The following is a 22187-nucleotide window of genomic DNA, read 5'->3' as shown; positions in this document are numbered from 1 at the left end:
AAAAATTAGTTTGAAGACAAAGGGAATGGGGCATTAGGGAAATTAAAATTACAACCAGGGTGACATTTAAGCAGAAGCCTGAAGCATGTGAGAAAGTGAACTGCATGAATACCTGGGAGTAGAATGTTCCACACCAAGAGAACCTCCAGTTCAAAGGCCCCAAGGTGGAGCCTGATCTTGGTGTGTTGGAAGAAGAGCAGAGAGCCTAGTGTGGCTGCAGCAGATGGAGTGAAGGCAAGAAAGTGGGTGTGAACGTGGTGAGGTACCCAACCTCTGTGCTCCATAGGCCTCTGTGCTTCCTGCTGTCCTTGTTGTCCTGATTTGTGTGGGGTTGGAAACAGAATTTTCCAGCATGGCAAAGTGAAGAGAAAGAAGAGTTTATTAAGAAAAGAGACACTGCTAGTGCAGTGGTGCTACTCCCTGATGATCTGGGAGAGCCAATTCTGAGCACGTGGTTATGTCTGTTTTCATAGCTTAGAAAGAAAAAGGTCTTATGATACACCTGCTGACCTGTTGACTGGTTGGGGAAAGAGGGTCTTATGATAGACTTACTGGTTGGTTGGGGGTGTATAAGGCCCCTAAAGGGGTGGAGTGAGAAGTGGGCCACATACATTTCCTAGTAGAGGGCAGAAAAGAGTAGGCCAGGTTGCTCAAGGTGGAGGAAGGGGCATTACAATGGAACAGGCAGGGCAATGATAAGGGTCTGGTAATTCTTGTCTTGCCCAGAGGCTTTGAGTTCTATCTCCTTGAAGAGGCCTTGAAGTCCCACACTTGTGGCCATTGCGTTTTGTCTCTGACTGTTCATATATATTTATTTATCTATTAAAGTGTAGTTGATTCACAATGTTATGAATATATATATACACACACACACACACGCACATTCCTTTTTTTGTATTATCTTCCATCATAGTCTATCCCAAGAGAGTGGATATAGTTCCCTGTGCTATACAGTAGGACCTCATTACTTATGCATTCTAAATGTAATAGTTTGCATCTAATAATCCCAAACTCTCAGTCCACCCTACTCCCTCCCCCTCCTCCTTGGCAACCATGAGTCTGTTCTCCATGTCTGTGAGTCTGTTTCAGTTTGGTAGATGGGTTCATTTGTGCCATCTTTTAGATTCCACATATAAGTGATATCATATGGTATTTGTCTTTCTCTTTCTGACTTACCTCACTTAGTATGATAATCTCTAGTTGTGTCTTCCAATTTTTAATCTATACTTTTTACAAGAAAAATTATTCTCTACAACCCACCTAAAAATCCCTCTGTACAGTGTAGGTTCAATTTCAATCTCCCTCATTCTTCTGGGTGGAAAGATCCCTCTTCAAAGAAAGAAACCTATTAAGGGAGAATTTCTGACTTACTGCAGCAAAGGAGACCACCACCATCCAGGCAATCCTAAAATGGTGTCTTATTAGGAAAACTAGGGGCATGATTTTGATGGCTTATGTGTTGAGCGTCGAAGTTCTTAGATTGGGATATCAGAAGAGGGTGAGTGTCTGGGTTAGTTGTTTTCCTAAGATGAGGGTTTTTGCAAGCAGAGTGAGGTTCTGAGCAAACAAGGAAGAGTTGTAAGAGTCACAAGACATTCTGCAGTCATAATAGCATAAGTGATGCAAGTGGTTGTTGTGGTTCTCTTCTCTTTTACAGAGGAAGTGACCCCCAATTACTTTAGCTTTTGCTCTCATATCTGTTTACTATCCCTTTAGACAGGGCCACTAAGAGCCTTGTAGAGAAGTGACAGAAGTTCTTTACAAGCTCTGGGTGCAGAATTCAGAGATGAAAACAGCTTAGGTAGAAACATACAGATCTGCATTTCTTATATGATAACAATTCCATGCCCAGATTTGGAACATCTAAACATGTGGTTTGGTGCAGTGAACTGCATACAACTGCCTATGACATTTTTCCCTAAGAAAGATTGCATTCTGCCAATGCAGCCTTGGAGACAAATGAGAATGCGACATAGAGAAAAAGGCTTTTTTTTTTTTTTTTTAATTCTGAAGTAATTTTAGATGTACAGAGAAGTTGCAAAAAAATAGCTCAGAGAGTTCAATTATATCCTTCACCCAGCCTAATGTCAACAATTTATATAACCAGTATCAAAACTAGGAATTCACATTGGTACAACAATATTAACTAAACTACAATTAGTTAATTTGAGGGGAATTTCTTTTTAAGGTAAACTTTAACCTCCCTCTGATAAGTGTGAAACTCTGGCAACAGCAAAATCCAGCATTGCCGTAAAGTTCTATCAGCATCTCTTGCTGTGTAGCAAACTACTGTAAATGTAAGGGCTTCAAATAATGATTTTGTATTGTTACATCCTATGATTTTGTGGGTAAGAAATTTAAACAGATGGAGATAGTTTATCCCTGCTTCATGACTTCTTGGGTCCCAGCTGGGAAGATCCAAATGGCTCAGAGGTGAAGAAACTGAGGACTGACCATGGGTCAGTTTCTCTATTTCCACATTGCCTTTCTACATGGCTAGCTTGGACTTCCTCACAGTATGACAGCCTTGGGATAGCTGAGCTTCTTCCCTGTTGGCTCAGGGTACAAAAAAAAAAAAAAAAAAAAAAAAAAAAAGGAAGCAGAAACAGAGTCCTCTTAAAAGTTGGAATTAGGACTGGCATTGCATCACTTTCATTGTATTCTGTGGGTCAAAGAAGACACAGGTGAGCCCAGAGGCATGCACGTACACCCTTTCTTGATTGGAGGAGTGTTATTACAGAATTTTCTATCGATCTTAATTTGCAATGAGACACAATTTTATCAGCCAATTTCACATTTAGGAGAGGGGCAAATTTTCTTAGAGCAGATTCCTTTTGCTCTTGAGAGGCTTTGACCCCTTACTTTGGGAGAAGAAATGTAAGAATACCTTACTTCCTCTGCATAGTTTAGCAAAATCTACCCCACCTCTTGATATCCAGAGCTCTGAAGAAGGAACACACAAACCACGGGCCTTCTGGGACATAAGTCTCACTGTTAAAGGAGACTGGAATAAATGATGGTGATTCCAGTCAAAGTCCAGTCAAAGGACAGAAAAGGACACCAAGATATCTAGAGAGAAATTTACTGTTAGGAAGGGGAATCTGAAATAGTGGCCCAGGTCATACATGAACTTACAGGATTGGAGGACTTATTCTTTGGGGTTTCTGGACAAAACTGGCATAGGGAAAAAATTCTCAAAAAGGAGATACTGCACTTCCTGTTCATAATAGTGCAACAGTTACATGTATGACAAGAAAAATTTGAAAAGGTTTGATCTTGCCATAATAAAGTGAAATGGGTCAATCAATTATAGAAAGCAGGAGAGGGGAGACAATTTTTTTTTCTGTAAAGGACTAGTTAGTATTTTGAGACAATTTCTATCACAATTACTCAATTCTGCTGTTGTCGCAAGCAGCCATAAACAAATGGGTGTGTCTGTTTTCCAATAAATATTTATGGATATTGAAATATAAATTTCATATAATTTCCAGATGTCACAATATTTTCCTTTCGATACTTTTCCCAACCATTTAAACATGTAAAAACCATTCTTAGTTCATAAGCCATACAAAAATGAGGAACAGACAAGATTTAGCCTTTGGGTCATAGTTTGCCAACCCCTGAGTTATGGTAGTAACAGATTATTCATTTGGATGTTTTTTTGACTGAATAGGATATTAGACAATATATTATTATCTCATTCAAGGAGTCTAAAGTTGGGCAGTTCCTCCATTGGTTAATTCAGAAGCAAGGATTCAGTAATGCCCTCATGGACCAGGGAAGCTGTAGTAGCTCCAAGTATCACCTCCCTACCAGTGGTCCTCAAACTTTAGCGTGTCTGAAACTTCTGAGCAACTAGATCAGAATCACCTGGAGGATTTATTCAAATATAGTAGCTGGATCCTACCTCTAGAACTTCTGTTTTAGAAGGTCAAGGGTGGGATCTGAGAATTCACTTTTTTTTCATTACTCATGACTGAGCTGTATTACAGCAAAAGGATACATAGAAAAATCAGCAAAGGGAAAATGTCCATGGGCGGGGGTGGGGAGGTCTGGAGGAAACCAGGTGTGAACTTCCAACACACAGGAGTCGCAGAGGATCCACTTAATTCCTCCACAGTTATCTGTGACAACACCTGTGACATGTTGTCTCCCAGGGAAGCTCACTAGAGACCCAGTACCCAAGGTTTTCACTGTGTGAGACACATTGAAACATGGGCATCTCCTGCCTAGCATGTACCAAAATTCTAGAAAGCAGGGGTTGAGCAGAAATGACATTATTTTTATAGTTTAGGCACAATGAACCATTCTGGTCAGGGAGTGGGTGAACCCCTTCTGAAATCCAATTTCCAGACCCAGCAAGGACCAACCTTGCAAGCAATACCTTCTAAGGAAAGCAGTCCCAGGCCTACTATATTAATTTTTGAGAATTTACATTTTAACAAGTTTCTAAGTAGTGCTGATGTTGCTCTTTGGGGAACCACACTTTGAAAACCACTGGTTTGAGAACCAGTGGGCCTTTCACTTTTTACAGCAAGGAGATCTTTCATGAAATCTCCTGTAGGTGTCTCTTTATGTTGCTTTGTCCAGAGCTGGTTTGCATGTACCTTAAAACTAATCATTGGCTTAACCAACCATAATTCCTCTCCTGAAGCTAGGCAGAGGATGCTCCAACCAAAGTTAAATTTCCATCACAGAATCAACACATAGGGTTTCTATGTCCAGAACTTAGCCAAGTATACCTTCTCTCTTCACCTCACAACCTGGGAGGTGAATGGAAGCAGGAATCTTTAAGTTGAGATAGCCCTTTCCAGTGTCCGGTGTGATCTTCTGACACCTGGCAAAGTATCCCTCCCTGATCTCAATGCTGGTCTTGCCTTTCTGCCTGAGGAAGAAGGTCACATCTAAACATCTGAGCAATGGAGTCAGCCTTTCTTTAGTACTTTGTCTAAAGGGACCTGATTAAATGATGGAGCACCTTAACTAAGTTTTATTCTTCTCTAGAAAGGTTTCTGTGAACACAGTGACAGAGTTAAGTATTCGATCTCTCTAAATATTAAAACTGGAATGAGGAATTCTAGTTCCCCTCGTGGCTCAGCAGAAATGAATCTGACTAGCATCCATGAGGATACAGCTTTGATCCCTGGCCTCGTTCAGTGAGTTAAGCATCCAGCATTGCCGTGAGCTGTGGTGTAGGTCATGGACATTGTTTGGATCCGATGTTGCTGTGGCTGTGTTGTAGGCTGACAGCTACACCTCCAATTCAACCCCTATCCTGGGAACCTCCATATGCCGCAAGTGCGGCTCTAACAAAGCAAATAACTAACTAACTAAATAACTAACTAACTAAATAAATGAAACTGGAATGAGTCCAGCCCAAGAAACTAAACTTCCAAATTAAAAGAGTAATCTGGGAGTTCCCGTCATGGCACAGTGGAAATTAATCCAAGTAGGAACCATGAGGTTGCCAGTTCAATCCCTATCCTCACTCAGTGGGTTAAGGATCCAGTGTTGCCCTGAGCTGTGGTGTAGGTCATGAGCTGTGGCGTAGGTCATGTGCTGTGGTGTAGGTCATAGACGCGGCTTGGATCTGGCATTGCTGTGGTTATGGTGTAGGCCTGCAGCTACATCTCTGATTGGACCCTAGCCTGGGAACCTCCATGTGCCATGGGTGTGGCCCTAAAAAGACAAAAAAAAAAAGCGTAATCTGAAATAATTATTGGCAGAGTATCTCATTCTGATGTTTTTATCTTCCTTCAATAGGTTTCAAGTGCTTCATAAACATTTTTATTGCTATTTTTCATTTCCTACCTCCATTGTATTATATAGGGTCTGGTATGACTGGGTAGTTTTCTCAGGGCCACACAGTGAAGTCCAAGTCATGAAGTTTTAGAATGCCTACCCCAGAAATACTCTATAGGACACAAACTGCATATGTCATTACTCAGAGAATATGAAGATCACTTCCCCAGCAAATAACCACTCTATAAATTAAGAATCAATACTACAGTAGCTCTAGCCTTTATACTGTGATTCCCAAGATGAACTAAGAAAAACCCAGAAACAGTATAAAATTTTATAAAGACTGGCCATACTAAATTATCTTGGCTGCCGTCTAATTTTCTTAGCCTCCTTGAACTTGAACACAAATGTTATTCGTTGTCTCTAGTAAACTGGGCCTGGGACTATAAATTTTAAAATGGCTAAGATTATGCTATGACTTCCCTCAAAGAAAAAAAGATGAAAGTGATAGCCATCATGGAAGATAATAATGACTGTATTTTAGAAACTAGTTATAGCTGTACTGTGTTATAATAAAACAGGCACAAATTCACCCTTGACTCCTCTGAAAAAGGGAAAGATTATATGGTCACCCACTCAGATAAAAGCTTAGACAACTAGGAAGATGCTTTGTTTACTGACGATGTACCTCTTTTTAAAGACAATCTGATAGATTCATTTAAAACATTCTAACTTAGGACAAGATGCCACAATGATTAACTTAGAGGTGCTAACAATAATAATACCACATCCTAAGTCAATTTACTTTTCTTCCACTTGAACTTCCAAATATACAACCGAAAGTTGGGCTGGTGTTTGCTCTCTGTCCTCACAGTTCCTAGAGAAGAAATGTGGGATTCAGTTTTCTAATACAGAAAACCTTTCCTCCAAAGATAGGAAGTTGTGTCTGCTGAAGAAACCTGCTTCAGTACCCCAAATCCCTAAACCAATGATTTTTTCAGTGAAAACTGAGATCTTTCTGATGTCACCTCAGCATAAAGACCCAAACTTGAAACTAGGCTAAACTGGGAATTTAGCAACAGTCCTGGCTGTGACCTAAGCCAGACTGACAAATATAGAGCGGCATACTTACAGTTAGACTCCTTGAGTTTATCCATGCAGACATTGCTTATTGATCAATGAACTCACAATCCTTCTCAACATAAGGCTCGAGTCATGCATGCGCTGTTCAGTTTGGTGGCCACTAGTCTCATAAAGCCATTGAGCATGTGAAATGTGGCTAATCTGAATTGAGATATGCTTAAATGTAAACAATTACCAAATTTTAAATACTTAAACATTTTTATTAATAATTTTATATCATTTAAAAATGGTTGAGGTATAGTTGACTTACAGTGTTGTATTAACTTCTACTGTACAACAAAGTAATTCAGTTATACATATATATATACAGACTATTTTAATATTCTTTTCTATTTTGGTTTATCACAAGATATTGAATATATTTTCCTGTGCTATACAGTGGGACCTTGCTATTTATCCTTGTTGTTTATTCTATACATAGTAGTTTACATCTGTTAATCCCAAACCTCCAATCCATCCCTCCCCCACACCTCCCCTCCTTGGCAACCTCAGGTGTGTTCTGTATGTCTGCGAGTCTGTTTCATAGATATATTGATTTGTGTCATATTTTAGATTCCATGTATGTGATATCTTAGATGTTTTTCTTTGTCTGACTTAACTTAGTATGATAATCTCAAGGTCCCTCTGTGTTGCTGCAAATGGCATTATTTCATTCTCTTTTATGGCTGAGTAGTATTCCATTGCATAAACATATACATCACTTTTTCTTATCCATTCATCTGTCGATGGACATCTAGGTTGTTTCCATGTCTTAGTTATTGTAAGTAGTGCTGCTGTGAACATATGGGTGAATGTATCTTTTTGAATTATAGTTTTGATCAGATATACGCCTAGGAGTGGGATTGCAGGATCATATGGTAACTTTATTTTTAATTTTTTGAGGAACTTCCATACTGTTTTCTATAAGTAGCTGCCTCAATTAATTTTAAATCATAGAGAGTTCCCGTCATGGCACAGCAGAAACAAATCCAACTAGGAACCATGAGGTTGCGGGTTCAATCCCTGGCCTCGCTCAGTGGGTTAAGGATCCGGGGTTGCCATGAGCTGTGGTGTAAGTCGCAGACATGGCTCGGATCTGATGTTGCTATGGCTGTGGCGTAGGCCTGTGGCTACAGCTCCAGTTAGACCCCTAGCCTGGGAACGTCCCTATGCCATGGATGCGGCCCTAAAAAGCCAAAAAAATTTTTTTAAATCATAAAGATTTAAGACATAATGAGTTAAATTATATACATAGTTAATTTATATGTGAATATACATAAATATATTTAATTGTACTTGATTCTTTCTACCTTCTTTTAAAAATATGACTTCTAGAAAATTTTAAATTACATATGAAAATAAATCCTCATGTATATGGTCAAATGATCTTTGAAAAGCCTGCCATGGCTCTACAGTGGGGGAAAGGATAGTTTCTTCAACAAGTGGTGCTGGGAAAACTGGATATTTACATGGAAATAGAAAATAATGATGCAGAACCCTTTACCTTACACCATATCCAAAAATTAACTTAAAATGGATTAAAGACCTAAACAAAAGACCTGAAACTATAAAACTCCTAGAAGAAAACAGAGGAAGAACCTTCATGACATTGGATTTGCCAATGATTTCTTGGATATGACACCAAAGCACAGGGAACAAAAGCAAAAATAGACAGATGAGACTACATCAAGATTAAAATTTTCTGCACAGGAAAGGAAACAAGGGAGTTAAAAGGTAGCCCGTGGAATGGGAGAAAATATTTGCAAATCATATATCTGCTAAAGGATTAATATCCAGAATATATAAGAACTCCTACAACTCAACAACCACAAAACAAACAATCACATTAAGAAATGGGCAAAATACTTGAACCGATATTTCTGCAAGGAAAATATGCAAATGACTACCAAGCATATGGACCGATACTAACCTTGCTTAATCATCAAGGAAATGAAAATCAAAACCACAAGAGATACCACCTCACACCTATTAGGATAACCACTGTCAAAAAAAAAAAAAATAGAATAGAATGAATATTGAAGATGATGTGGAAAAACTGGAACCCTGGTGCACTGTTGGAGGGAGTGTAAAATGGTATAGCCATGATGGAAAACAATGTGAAAATTCCTCAGAAAATTTAAAACTAAGAATTACCTTGTGATCCAGCAGCCTCACTTCTGAGTATATATCCAAAAAAATTGAGAGCAGGATCTTAAAATATTTGCACACTCGTGTTCACTGCAGCATTAGTCACAATGTCTAAGATGTGGAAGCAACCTAAATGTCCATCAATGGATGAATGGATAAAGAAAATGTGGTATATATAAAATGAAATATTATGCATCCTTTAAAATGAAGGAAATCCTGTTATATATCCCACATGCATAAACTTCAAGGATATTATACAAAGTTAAGCAAGCTAGTCACCAGAGGACAGATACTGTATGATTCCATTTATTTGAAGTATCTAAATTGGTCAAAATCATAGAAACAGAATTTAGAAAAGAGTTTGCTAAATACTGGAAGAAGAGAAAGGGGGAATTAAGTTTAAGGCATATAAGTTTCAGTTTTTCAAGATGAAAAATTCTGGAGATCTGTTGTGTAACAAAGTACCTGTAGTTAACACTACTGTACTGTACACTTAAAATGGCTAAGATATTGAATTTTATGTTTGTGGGTTTTTTTACCACAAAATGTTTAAAAAGTTCATATGGCTCATATTTATGTCTCCCATCTTTCTTTTAGACTGCACTGCTCCAGAGAGCAACTTCCTGTCAGAGCTGGCACACAGGGTGAAAGCTGTTGGCCATGCCAGCCCTGAGCAAGAGTGCCCTGTTTTCCAAGACATGGAACTAAATTGAGATTTTCCACCTGACTTTTTAAAGCATGCTTTATTAGAACAAAGCAAAACATTTTTACAATCTAAAACTGAAGGATATATAGCACATAATTGCAATTGGGGGAGCCAATCATAGATTATGGGGACAACAAAGGGACTTATTAGGCAGAGAGGTCATACCTTGTGGACTAGGGAGCTTGGGCCCAGATAATGAGAAGCTTTCCTAAAGTCACAGGGTGCTTTGAAAACCCAGAATCCCCACCCCCACTATTTCATGGCAAACTCAACAATGCATTCTTGTTCTCCTTCTAATTCTCCTGTTACTTATAGACCGTCAGCAGGTGGTTTTGTAACATACTGTGCTTTTCTCAGCTTGGAGACAGAGACCTCACAGCCCTTGCTTCATCATCCCGCAGCCCTTTCATTCTGAGTCCTTCTGTGGAATGAGAGAACAGGCACAGTTTATCTTTCTACAATCTCTTTACCTTCCTGCCTCCCCAGATGTAGCGAACATGGCTGTGTTCATTCAGAGGTTCAGAACATCAACACCAGACCGTAGTGTTTTGCCGTTAAATGTTTTCCCTGTGAGTAAACCATCTTAAATGAAAGGGGGCACACACTTCTCGTTCCTTAGCTCTTTTCCCTTCTATCAGGATTAAGCTTCTACCCATGGAAATTAATGACCGACCACAGTGTTTCCAGTGGTTCCCTTGGCAACGACTCTGTCACAAACTTTCTTCAGACACAGACTTCTTTCTATCAAAGGGACTGTGTCCATTTCTATCAAAGAAAACTTTTTATGGTAACATCTTAAACGGTATAGAACAGGTTTGAGACTAGGTTTTTGTTTTTTTTTTAACTGATTTCATCCCATTTATTTTGTCAGGACCCAAAGACCTGAAGATTTGTATTCCTTAGAGGAATTAAGACGTTTCTCTCACCTTGTTTCCCTTTGGACTAATTACCTAGGAGGGTACCTTCTGTGCCAAACAAGGCTCCATCAGTTTGGCAGAGGACCCTTTGTGACATTGTCAGCTGGGGCTTGGAAATGGAGTTAGGAGTAAGGGGCAAATTTTTTTAAAGGAACAAAGCTAAGGTATTTTTTAAGATGCTGATTTAGTGGGTTATTGAAAATGCTGCCCACATAGCCTTTTAACCCTCAAAGATATCAGATAACTTTTTTCTTGCAGTGAGATGAAGTGGCTGTCATTATCTCCGAAGGTCTGTATCATATTGGAATCTGTCAGTGCAGGTCAGGGAGTCCGCGGTGCTCTGGGCCCAGCTCGGGGACTGAATTACATTTCCCCGGCACAATGGCTGCAGAATGGGTGGGTGCTTTGTCATTTAAACTGCATAAAGAGGCAGAAATTGATTTTTATTGTGGATCTTCATATCTAATAAAGCTCCAAGGGGCTCTTTTCTTCTCCGATTGAATAGCCATTGAATGCTTTCAATCTAGTTCTGTGTTTCATGCCTAAACTGAATAGCGGGAAGGCAGAAAATAGATGGGGGAAAAGAGGCCAAGTCACTTTCCAGATTGAAAAGGATATGGCAGAGAAATAAATAAAAAAATAAAATAAAATAAGACTATTTGGAAAAGCATTTAAGTGGAAAGGGGAACTTTCTTGATGCTCTGGGGGAAAATTGCTTTTTTGAGGTGTGTGTTCCTCTGTGTGTGTGTGTGTGTGTGTGTGTCTGCATATACACGCACACATGTGCAAATGCACTTGTAGGTGTGTGTGGGCAATTGGAGGATTTTGTGTGCACCTGTAAAAACCTATTTATGGTCAACCGGACCAGAGCTAAAGTGCTAACCACAGTTTACCTCTTAAAGCCCACCCTGCCTGTCTACAGGCCGCCAGCCTAAAGAATCCTCAGCCAGAACAGGCTCCCAGTGTGGAGGCTCAGGGGAGGAGAAATGTGCTGTTTTCCTTTCTGTGAAAGATTCTGGGCTCCACATTCTGGTCTAATGCATGCAGAATCTAATAATACACCTTCATTTGCTGAATCTTCACTTCCCACAACGAAGAAGGCTTTCAGAGACCCATGGTCATTAGGGCTTTTGAATTTTCACCTTAGTCAAATCTTCTAAAAGCAGCCTCCACCTTCAGAGCTCTGTGAGTATTTGTGCATTCCATTGTGGGCTTCAATGTACAGCTCAACAAGAGTGTACTTGATACCTTCTCTATACACAGTTCTTCACTAATGATATAATCCTCTCTGGTTGGGATACCCAACTTTTGACGTTTGCCTCCCAGAATCCGTTCTGCCTTCTCTTTGGCAAGAGCTCCCAGCGTTCATTTAGGGATCCTCTTCCTTCTCAGGATCTGAATGTGATCCCTTCTGTATCCAGCCCTAAGAAAAGTAGCCAATTATTTTCCCCTGGATAATTTGATTGGCCAGGGGGTGGCAAGTGACCTAAACTCATCTAATCTGAATAATATATTTGGAGAAGAGAAGGAGACTCTCTTGTTCTGAATTGGAACCTGAGAGACTGGGAGGCTGGAATTTCTGTTACCAAGTTGACCCTACAAGGGGAAAGCTTCTTTGAGAAGACAACCATCACACAGAGAAGAGCAGAGCCCAGCTGAGAGCTGAATCAAAATCAGGAATCCCTGGATCCAGCTATACTTGAAGCTAACATATCTCTACACTTTCTAATTAAAAGAGCAGATATGTTTCATTTGCACCCAATTTGATTTGCTTTGAGGTTTAATCTCTTGTAAAGAAAAAAAAAAGACTACACTTATACAGTAGGTAACTACTATTTTGTAGATAGTTTTAGTATTCAATTTAGAAAACCCTTTTCAGGAGTTCCCATCGTGGTGCAGTGGTTAACAAATCTGACTAGGAACCATGAGGTTGCAGGTTCGATCCCTGGCCTTGCTCAGTGGGTTAAGGATCCCGTGTAGCCATGAGCTGTGGTGTAGGTCTCAGAGGTGGCTCGGGTCCCGCATTGCTGTAGCTCTGGTGTAGGCAGGTAGCTACAGCTCCAATTAGACCCCTAGCCTGGGAACCTCCATATGCCGCGGGAGAAGCCCAAGAAATGGCAAAAAAAAGGCAAAAAAAAAAAAAGACAAAAAAAAAAAAAGAAAACTCTTCATATAAATAAATCTCATTTAATGTAATCATGTAAATATCTTCATAGATATTTCTTTATCTTTATACATATAAGCCTCAAAAAGATTCTCTTTTCAGACAAAAATGTCACATTTCAGAAATGATGATACTGAGATCTAGAGAGAAGTTAAGTGACATCCCTATTTGGAGCATCAAAAAAAAAAAAATTAGTGTTTTGAAAACCAAACTCAATCCCCTCAGACTTGGCCCTGCTTCTGTGAGCTCTGTCTCAGGTGGGCATGACCTAGGGCCCTAAGTTAGAACCCCAAGAATAAACCAAACTCCTACTTTTGTGCTATCTCCCACATCCAAAGAGTGACCAAATCCTAGGTATAGCCTCCTTAATGCCCTGGAATCTGCCTCTCCCTCCATTGTCACCATTCTCACACAAATGCTTTCCTTTTGCTCTGATTCCATGGTGACCTGCTAACCAGTGTCCTTTCTCCACCTCACTCTCCTCTGCTCCTTCTCACAGCTTTTGGAGAAAGGTTTCTGCAACTGGACCCTAGCCCAGTGACTCCTGCACTTAAAATCCTTCCTTGACATTTATCTAAATTTTATTCCCTGGCACAATGTCTTTCTAACTTTTGCCTCTTTTCATGTCATGACCTAGCACACACACAGAGTTGTTGAATCAGAATACTCTATGTAATATTTCTTCCTATGTGAAATAGTCTCTGCTATTTTCCATTCTATTCTGTATTTCCCTTTAAAATTTTGCTCATGACTCTCAATCAGGGGTTCTTAATACAGGGCCCAAGGTGTACTTTCATGAGGACTGTGAATGTAATTCAGATGGCTCATTAGTTGTAATAGGAAATTTTATGTCTTCATTTTCACTAGCCGAAACTAAAATTTAACTTTTCCCTCTATTATTAATGTAGGCAACAAACTATAGTAGTGTTAGCCACCTGTGACATTATGACTCATAGAACACATAGCTATGTTTGCAGTATTGAATATATCTTTTTCTTCTTCTTCTTTTTTTTTTTTTTTTTTTTTTTTTGTCTTTTGCAGCATATGGAGGTTCCCAGGCTAGGGGTTTAATCGGAGCTATAGCCTCAGGCCTACTCCACCGCCATAGCAACGTCAGATCCAAGCAGCATCTGCGACCTATACCACAGCTCACAGCTGTGAGCTTAACCCACTGAGCGAGGCCAGGGATCAAACCTGCAACCTCATGGTTCCTAGTCAGATTCGTTTCTACTGTGCCACAACGGGAACTCCGTAATATATCTTGAAAGAGTGTTCCTGTTCATCACAGCTTTAAAATCTCCCTCCAGGAGTTCCCATTGTGGCTCAATAGGTTAAGGACCTGACATTGCCTCTGAGGAGGCAGGTTCAATTCCTGGCCTCCCTCCGTGTGTTAAGGATCCAGGGTTACCACAAGCTGCGGTATGGGTCACAGATGCGGCTTGGATCCTGCGTTGCTGTGGCTGTGGCATAGGCCGGCAGCTGCAGTTCCAATTTGACCCTTGGCCCAGGAACTTCCATATGCCACAGGTGCACCTGTAAAAAGAGGAAACAGTTAAAAGTAAAATAAAATGAAATCACTTTCCAGTCTTCTCAGAGAATTCTCCCCTCCCTTCTGTACCTCCTATGGTTCCCCTTGGCCATGCCCTCTCTCATCCTCTATGTTCTGAGTATTTCTGGACCATGACACATCTATATGCATCATACTCAAGCTCACACACAAAACATAATGAAGTTTATATACACACATAATAAGTGCATCACCATCCTAATTTATTATAACTTTTGTGTTGTGGACTTCTTTATAAATAATCTTTAAGTTTTGGAGAACAAGATGGGGTAAAAATATGTGTGGTTCACTAATGGTCATTAACATTTTGGGAACATAGATCATGTTAAGAATCTTTTTTCTTGGGAGTTCCCGTCGTGGCGCAGTGGTTAATGAATCCGACTAGGAACCATGAGGTTGTGGGTTCGGTCCCTGCCCTTGCTCAGTGGGTTAACAATCCGGTGTTGCCGTGAGCTGTGGTGTAGGTTGCAGACACGGCTCGGATCCCGCGTTGCTGTGGCTCTGGTGTAGGCCAGTGGCTACAGCTCCAATTCAGCCCCCGGCCTGGGAACCTCCATATGCCGCGGGAGCGGCCCAAGAAATAGCAACAACAACAAAAGACAAAAAAAAAAAAAAAGAATCTTTTTTCTTTGGCCACACCCACAGCATGTGGAAGTTCCCAGGCCAGGGATTGAACCCATACCACAAAAGAGACCTGAGCTACTGTAGTGACAATGCCCGATCCTTAACTTGCTGCATCACAAGGGAACTCTGGATTTTGAAAATCTATTGAAAGTTATCAGGGATTAAAAAACAAAAAATCTTCCTCTTTTTCACGTAAAATTTTGTATGTAATTTCATGGTGTTCAAATCTAAAGTTTTAGCTGCGTTCTAGGAAATTATTCTCCATGATCACATTAAGATTTGTGGCATTGACATTCATGAATTAGTTAAGTTGGTCTGCTCTAAATCTGTGGCATCTAGTCAAATCTGAGTGACTGTAACAGTGGATGCAGTTCTATTCAAAGATGACCTTGACCAGTCCCTGACCCTGCGATCACCCAGCTGCTGCCCACACCCACCTGAACACAGTCCTACACTGGTCTCTTCTACGAGTCCAGGTCATGATAGCCCTCAAGAAGTGATTATGCACTTTATTTCTTATGAAGGTATTTCTAAAAAGAGAGTTGGCTGCTAGAGCTGATGATGGAAATGAAGAGATGGGAGGAAGTGACAGCTTATGACTGACACTTGGCAATTTGGGGGTAGAAATATGCTATCGTTGAATAGCCCATCATGATATGGTTAATTCGCAAAGTCTCAAGGTTTCAAGTGTATTCATGCCTAGGGATTACCAAAACAGGTGCCCACAGGGTCCAGGCAAGTACCACACATGAATGAGGCACCTGGTCAAACACACAGCCCTCATGGTCTCTTGACATCCCTGGGAGACATAGGAGCCATTAAGAGTCCGTTTCTTCTCTCCTGTGATGGACAACAGCACCAGGAGAGCAGCATCGACAGTGCCAGCCAGCTTCAGAGCAGTGTGTGCACCCGCTTAGCCTAATGGCATGGCTGCTCCTGCTCTCCCAAGGATTGTCACCAGGCAGAACACAGCCCAGAGTTACCACAGCTCTCAAATTTCGCTTAAGTCAAGAATCCAGTTGTTAAGTTATACGGCCTCTTTTCTCCCAGTGTTTTTCGAGCTAACTCAGTGCTGAGCAAGCAAACGTATATATGAGCTGGACCCACCTGGATGGGTACAGATATTTTTTTCCACACATCCTCTTCACCTCTCCAGGAAGTCCCCAGGGAAGAGAGGATCCAGGTGTGTCCTGGGACAGGAATTGCTGTGTGCGACTAAGTCACAGCCAAGTATACACAGAAAGCCAGAAAGCGTGTTTGGAAAGTGATTCATTCTTAGAGGCAGGTTCTATACAACCACCCTCCCAGGGATTCAGAGGAGCGAGGCTCCCTGGTACCCCACTGTCTTGGTACCACCAGTACCCCACAGTCTAGAAATGAGAAAAGAGGTCGCCACTTGAAGCACCCCCTGGAGCCACAGACTCTTTAGAGTCCCAGACTTAGCACAGTGTAACGGGGGCTGTCCCTTTGAGGGTTTCACAGACTTATCAGGTGTGTGATGCCATTTCCGGCTTGAGTCTTTTTTTTTTTTAATTTTATTGAAGTATAGTTGACTTATAATATTGTGTTAATTTCTGCTGTACAGCAAAGATATTCAGTTATACACATACACATATCCATTCTCATAGAGATTATCACAGAAGATGGAGTAGATTTCCCTGTGCTCCACAGCAGGCTGAGTCTTGTGTGCAGAGCTGATGGATGTGTGCAGAGCTCCTCCTCCCTACCTGGCCTGGGAAACACATGCTTGCAGAGCCAAAGCAGCTCTCTCCTAGGTTGGGGAGAATTTGGGCTCAACACACACTACAGGCATCTCAACAATTCACCATTACCCTCCATCTCTGCACTGTTGCAGTCAACTTTCTGATTTGGATTAGCTTGTTAGATAAAATTTGAGATTATTATCCGAATCGAACCATTCTCCTCTTTCTTCCCATCTCCTCTTCGTGTTTTCTAGCAGTTGCTTTATTGTTGGAACTCCTTCATTTTCCTGAACTGTTTCTTCAAGGGTGCAGGGAATTTAAAACACACTTTACTTCTTGTGTGTGTGTTTAAAACCATCAAATGTATGTAATAGGAGTCGAAGATAATTGCAAACTATTCTTGATTTTACTACTGTTTTATTAACAGATCTGCCTTAATCCAGGATTAGAACTGAGTGAGATTAGAGGATTTCTCTCATCTGCAGCTTGGAGCAAGAGACTCTATGTAATAGAAGTGCTTTCTTGCTTGCCACAAAGCTGTCCTATTATCATCACAGCAGTGCTAAGTGCAGCCCGGGTCCCACCTGCCCCTGCGATGCACATCTGTAGTGACAGCCAAGAGGTGTACCCAGTATAGTTAAAGACCTCCCTGTGTCCCTCAAAAAAGTGTTAGGACAAAATCCACATTCTCTTAACCTCTGTGTTCTGAGTTGCCTTTTCAGAAACATATGGCCCTTCTTCTAAATGAATTTAGCATTTAATTTCAACATTATGTCACAGGGAACAATATACCAGGGAAACTGGCAGTGACAAGAGCGTAAGGCACTCTGTGCCAGGTGTGGCTGGTTCACTCCATTAATCAGAGCTCCATTAACAAGATGAAGGTCACAGGGTGCCCATTCTCATGGGGGCCATTCATTTCCTCCTGCTCCAAGGCTTTGGGCTGCACCTGTTGTCTGGACCAGCCGCCGATGTGAAAATATCATCGTCCAATGGATGATGGCCTTCTCTTTTGAGCAATGGGTAATGGCATTATATCCACAGACACAGGATGTCACTTTATTGAAGGTCATCATTGCAGGAAGAAGCTCATGCCCATCAGGAGTGACTGAGGATAAGGCAGATCTAGGTCATCCCACAACCCCTTGACTGTGCACATATTTCCTTCCTGGCCCTAAAACTAAGCTCAAGCTGAGCCTCCTTGGAAAGACACATTCTCCCTTTATGTTCATTTCAATACAAACACAACCCCCTCTGTCACTTTTGATTCTGTGTTTCCTGTTTTCATGAAATAACTTTTAGTGGGGGATGGTGTATAGATACCTGTGTACACAGATATGTACCTAAACTCACTCTTTCACCCCTTCTTCCTATGCTCTACTCTTTACATGTGTCAGCTTAATATTTCCTTACATCAATCTTAGGAAACAGGTACTCTTATTAACCCCACTATAAAAAGAAGGACGTTAACTCTGAAATATTTAGTAACGTGATCACAGTCCTACAGTTTATAAGCATTGAAGCTGAGTTTGTACCTGAGATTCTAACTCTACAGCTACACTCTGCTGTTTTCCTATTGCAGGTGGATTGTCTACTCATATGTGCAAGATTGAGAGGCTGTGTTCTGGGATGTATCTAAGTGGAATAAGTCAGACAGAAACGTGTGAAATTTAAAAAATGATACAAATGAACTTCTTTATAAAATAGAAATAGATAAGCAACGAGATCCTGCTGTATAGCACTGGGAACTATATCTCATCACTTATGATGGAGCATGATGGAGGATAATGTGAGAAATAGAATGTATATAGGGATGTGTGACTGGGTCACTTTGCTGTACAGCAGAAAATTGACAGAACACTGTCACCCAGCTATAATGGAAAAAATAAACTCATTTAAAATAGAAATAGACTCAGACATAGAAAACAAACTTATGGTTATCAAAGGAGAAAGGAGTGGGGAGATAAATTAAGAATTTTGGATTAACACATATACACTACTGTATATAAAATAGATAAACAACAAGGACCTACTGTGTAGCAAGGAAACTGTATTCAATACCTTAATAATACTCTATACTGGAAAAGAATCTGAAAAAGAATGTGTATGTATGAATATGTATGTGTGTATGTGTATATATATGTGTATGTATGTATAGGTATAGAGGTATATAGATAGATAGATGCGTGTGTGTGTGTGTGTACTAAATCTGGGAAAATGTCAATTAGAGTTGTGTGCAAATATTGAATTTATCTATTTCTCTTTTCTAATCTTGAAGGTTGAACTCCAATTTGAGGTAGATTCAGAAATAATAGAAATGAACCCTGTCTAATTGAAATTTCATCTGCAGTGCATCCTGGGTTTAACTGGGCCCAACGACCTGTGTCTGGGCAGAGGAAAGAATGGAAACAGGAAACAAATGCCCCAAGTAAACTCGCCACCCAGAAACTTTCAGCAGAGATGCCTGTTTTCATTGTGAAAGGTTCGTCAGAGAACTCATTTGGATATCTACTTCCTTCCAGATTCATTTCGTGCCCATTTTAGCTGAAACATACAAATCACTGATGGCAGATAGAGGCATGAGCTACACTTCCATTATGGGTAATTCTAGGTATACAATCAGGTGTTTTGTGCCTGTCACTTAAGCAGCCCCTGACAAACGTCACTGCCGATGAAGCTTGACACAAATGTATGAGGCACCTTCTGCCCATCTCTTGTGCCAAAGCTTTAGGTGAAACACATCATCTGTGACAGAGCAGCATTAAGCAAATTAATGTTCAGGAGTTTTTAAAATAATAGTTTTTTAAGCAAGGAATTGATTTTGGAGACATGATGAGGGAGAAAAATTGTGGCAATCAGCTGTGAGGATAGCACTTGGCACTGTAAACAGGCTTCCCAGGGCTGGGCTCACTTCTGCAGCCATGTCCTCTGTATTCTGGAGTTAGGGGAAGGGACCCGGGTTGTGAGAGCCATTCTTCCCTTGCAAATTCTGAGATATGCTGTAGGAGGAAGACTTGCATCCCTTAGCTAGGACCCCCAAACATAGGTCTACCCGGTGTGGATGGTCCAGTGAGGGCCCAGGAGAGTGGCTCCAAGGGACAGAAAGGTCTAAAAACCCCACACTCGTCTCTGGACTCCCAGGGCAGCAGAAGGGGACACTGGACTGTCACTCCTGCTTCGCCTTTGCCCCCTACACTCTCTTCTCAGAACAGCCAAGCTGTCTTTTCAAAAATATAAATCAAGGAGTTCCCCAGTGGCTCAGAGTTAAGGGCCTGGAGTTGTCACTGCTGCAGCTCTGGTTACTGTTGTGGCTCAGATTTGATCCCCGGCCTGGGAATGTCCACATGTCATGGGTGTGCCCCAAATGTAAATCAAATCACATCACTTCTTTTTTTAGAATATAATGGAAAAAATAAAAATCATTAAAAATAAAATAAAATTAGCCAAAGAAAGGCAAACACTCTGTGTTTTCACTTATAGGTGGACTGTAAATAGTAAGACAAATAATCAATTATAACAAAATAGAAACACACTCACAGATACAGAAAACAACTAGCAGGTACCAGTGGGGAGGGGGTGGGGGCTTGGCAAGATAGGTGAAGGTACCAACTACAAGGTATAAAATAAATTACAAAGGTGCCATATATAGGGAATATAGTTAATGTTTTATAACTTTATATGGAGTATAACCTATATAATATACTGAATTACTATGCTGGACATCTGAAACTAAGGTAGTAAATCAACTATACTTTAATAAAAATAAATATCTAAAATAAAATTCAAAATACTGATCTGGCTCCTCCCTCCCTTTGTCCACCACCACCCTCCCCTCCCTCACTATATTCCAGACAGCTGGTCTTCCTGGCTGTTGCTCTAACATGTGAAGCTTATTCGCACCTCTGGACCTTGGCACTTGCTGCTCCTTTCTTCCTAAAATGTTCATTCCCTGCATCTTCTTGTGGCTCATTTCTTCATTTCAGTTGGTTCGGATGCCAGGTTCTCAGATCTTTCCTAACCACTTTATCCCACGAACCTTCCTCTACTCATTGCTTCCATCACTCTCTACTCTTCCGCTCCTTTAATTTTTCATAGCACTTAATTCTGCTTAAAATCATTAACAGATTCATTCACTGCCCATCCCGCTAGAGTAAAGCCTTTCCACAGTGTCACAGTGCGTAAATATCATGGCCGTCAGCCAGGCTGTTCAGAAATACCCGAATTCATGTCCTTCCCGATACATTTGGCATATGACTTGCTTTAGCTGATGACTTAAATAGAAGTGACATGTATCATTTCCAAGTAGAACCTTGGAGAGCCAGTGCATGATTCGTGGTGTCCCCATCCCCCTGTAGCAGAGGTCAGGGAAGCCCAGGCCAGGATGGAAGCTGAGCACAAGCCCTGTGACAGCTCACAGTAGACACATATCAAGGAAAAAGAAATGTGCACTGTTTAAAACCACTGAGCTTTGAGGAGTGGTTTGTTAGTTATTTCAGCATAACCTGACCTATTCTGACTAGCACAGTGTCTGAATGGATAAATGAGTGAATGAAGGCAGTAAGTAGTCAGATGACCTGCTCAGCCTGGCAGCATACCTCTCTGGCATCAGCAACCACAGGCCAACTCAGATTTGCCCACAGCCAACAGGATAACAAGCCCAGGGCCAAGGCCAGGACAATGGGCCCAGGAGAGAGAACACAGGGCAAAATGAAGGACTTACTGTATTAAGGACCTATATGCCAAGAACTATAAAAATTTAATCAAAGAAATCAAAGAAGATGTAAAGAAATGGAAAGATATTCCATGTTCCTGGATTGGGAAAATCAATATTGTAAAAATGGACATGTTACCCAAAGCAATCTACAGATTCAATGCAATCCCTATCAAATTACCCATGACATTTTTCACAGAACTAGAACAAACAATCCAAACATTTATATGGAACCACAAAAGACCCAGGATTGCCAAAGCAATCCTGAGAAACAAAAACCAAGCAGGAGGCATAACTCTCCCAGACTTCAAGAAATACTACAAAGCCACAGTCATCAAAACAGTGTGGTACTGGTATCAAAACAGACAGACAGACCAATGGAACAGAATAGAGAACCCAGAAATAAACCCTGACACCTATGGTCAATTAATCTTTGACAAGGGAGGCAAGAACATAAAATGGGAAAAAGAAAGCCTATTCAGCAAGCATTGCTGGGAAACCTGGACAGCTGCATGCAAAGCAATGAAACTAGAACACACCCTCACACCATGCACCAAAATAAACTCTAAATGGCTGAAAGACTTAAATATACGACAGGACACCATCAAACTCCTAGAAGAAAACATAGGCAAAACACTCTCTGACATCCACATCATGAATATTTTCTCAGGTCAGTCTCCCAAAGCAATAGAAATAAGAGCAAAAATAAACCCATGGGACCTCATCAAACTGAAAAGCTTTTGCACAGCAAAGGAAACCAAAAAGAAAATAAAAAGACACCTT

The sequence above is a fragment of the Sus scrofa genome, chromosome 13, assembly GCF_054392235.1.
Source record: "Sus scrofa isolate SSC_HxYL_T2T_F1_AM1 chromosome 13, Sscrofa_HxYL_maternal_Yorkshire_Landrace_v2.0, whole genome shotgun sequence".
NCBI classification, from domain to species: domain Eukaryota; kingdom Metazoa; phylum Chordata; class Mammalia; order Artiodactyla; family Suidae; genus Sus; species Sus scrofa.
Note: the sequence above shows the minus strand (reverse complement) of the source record.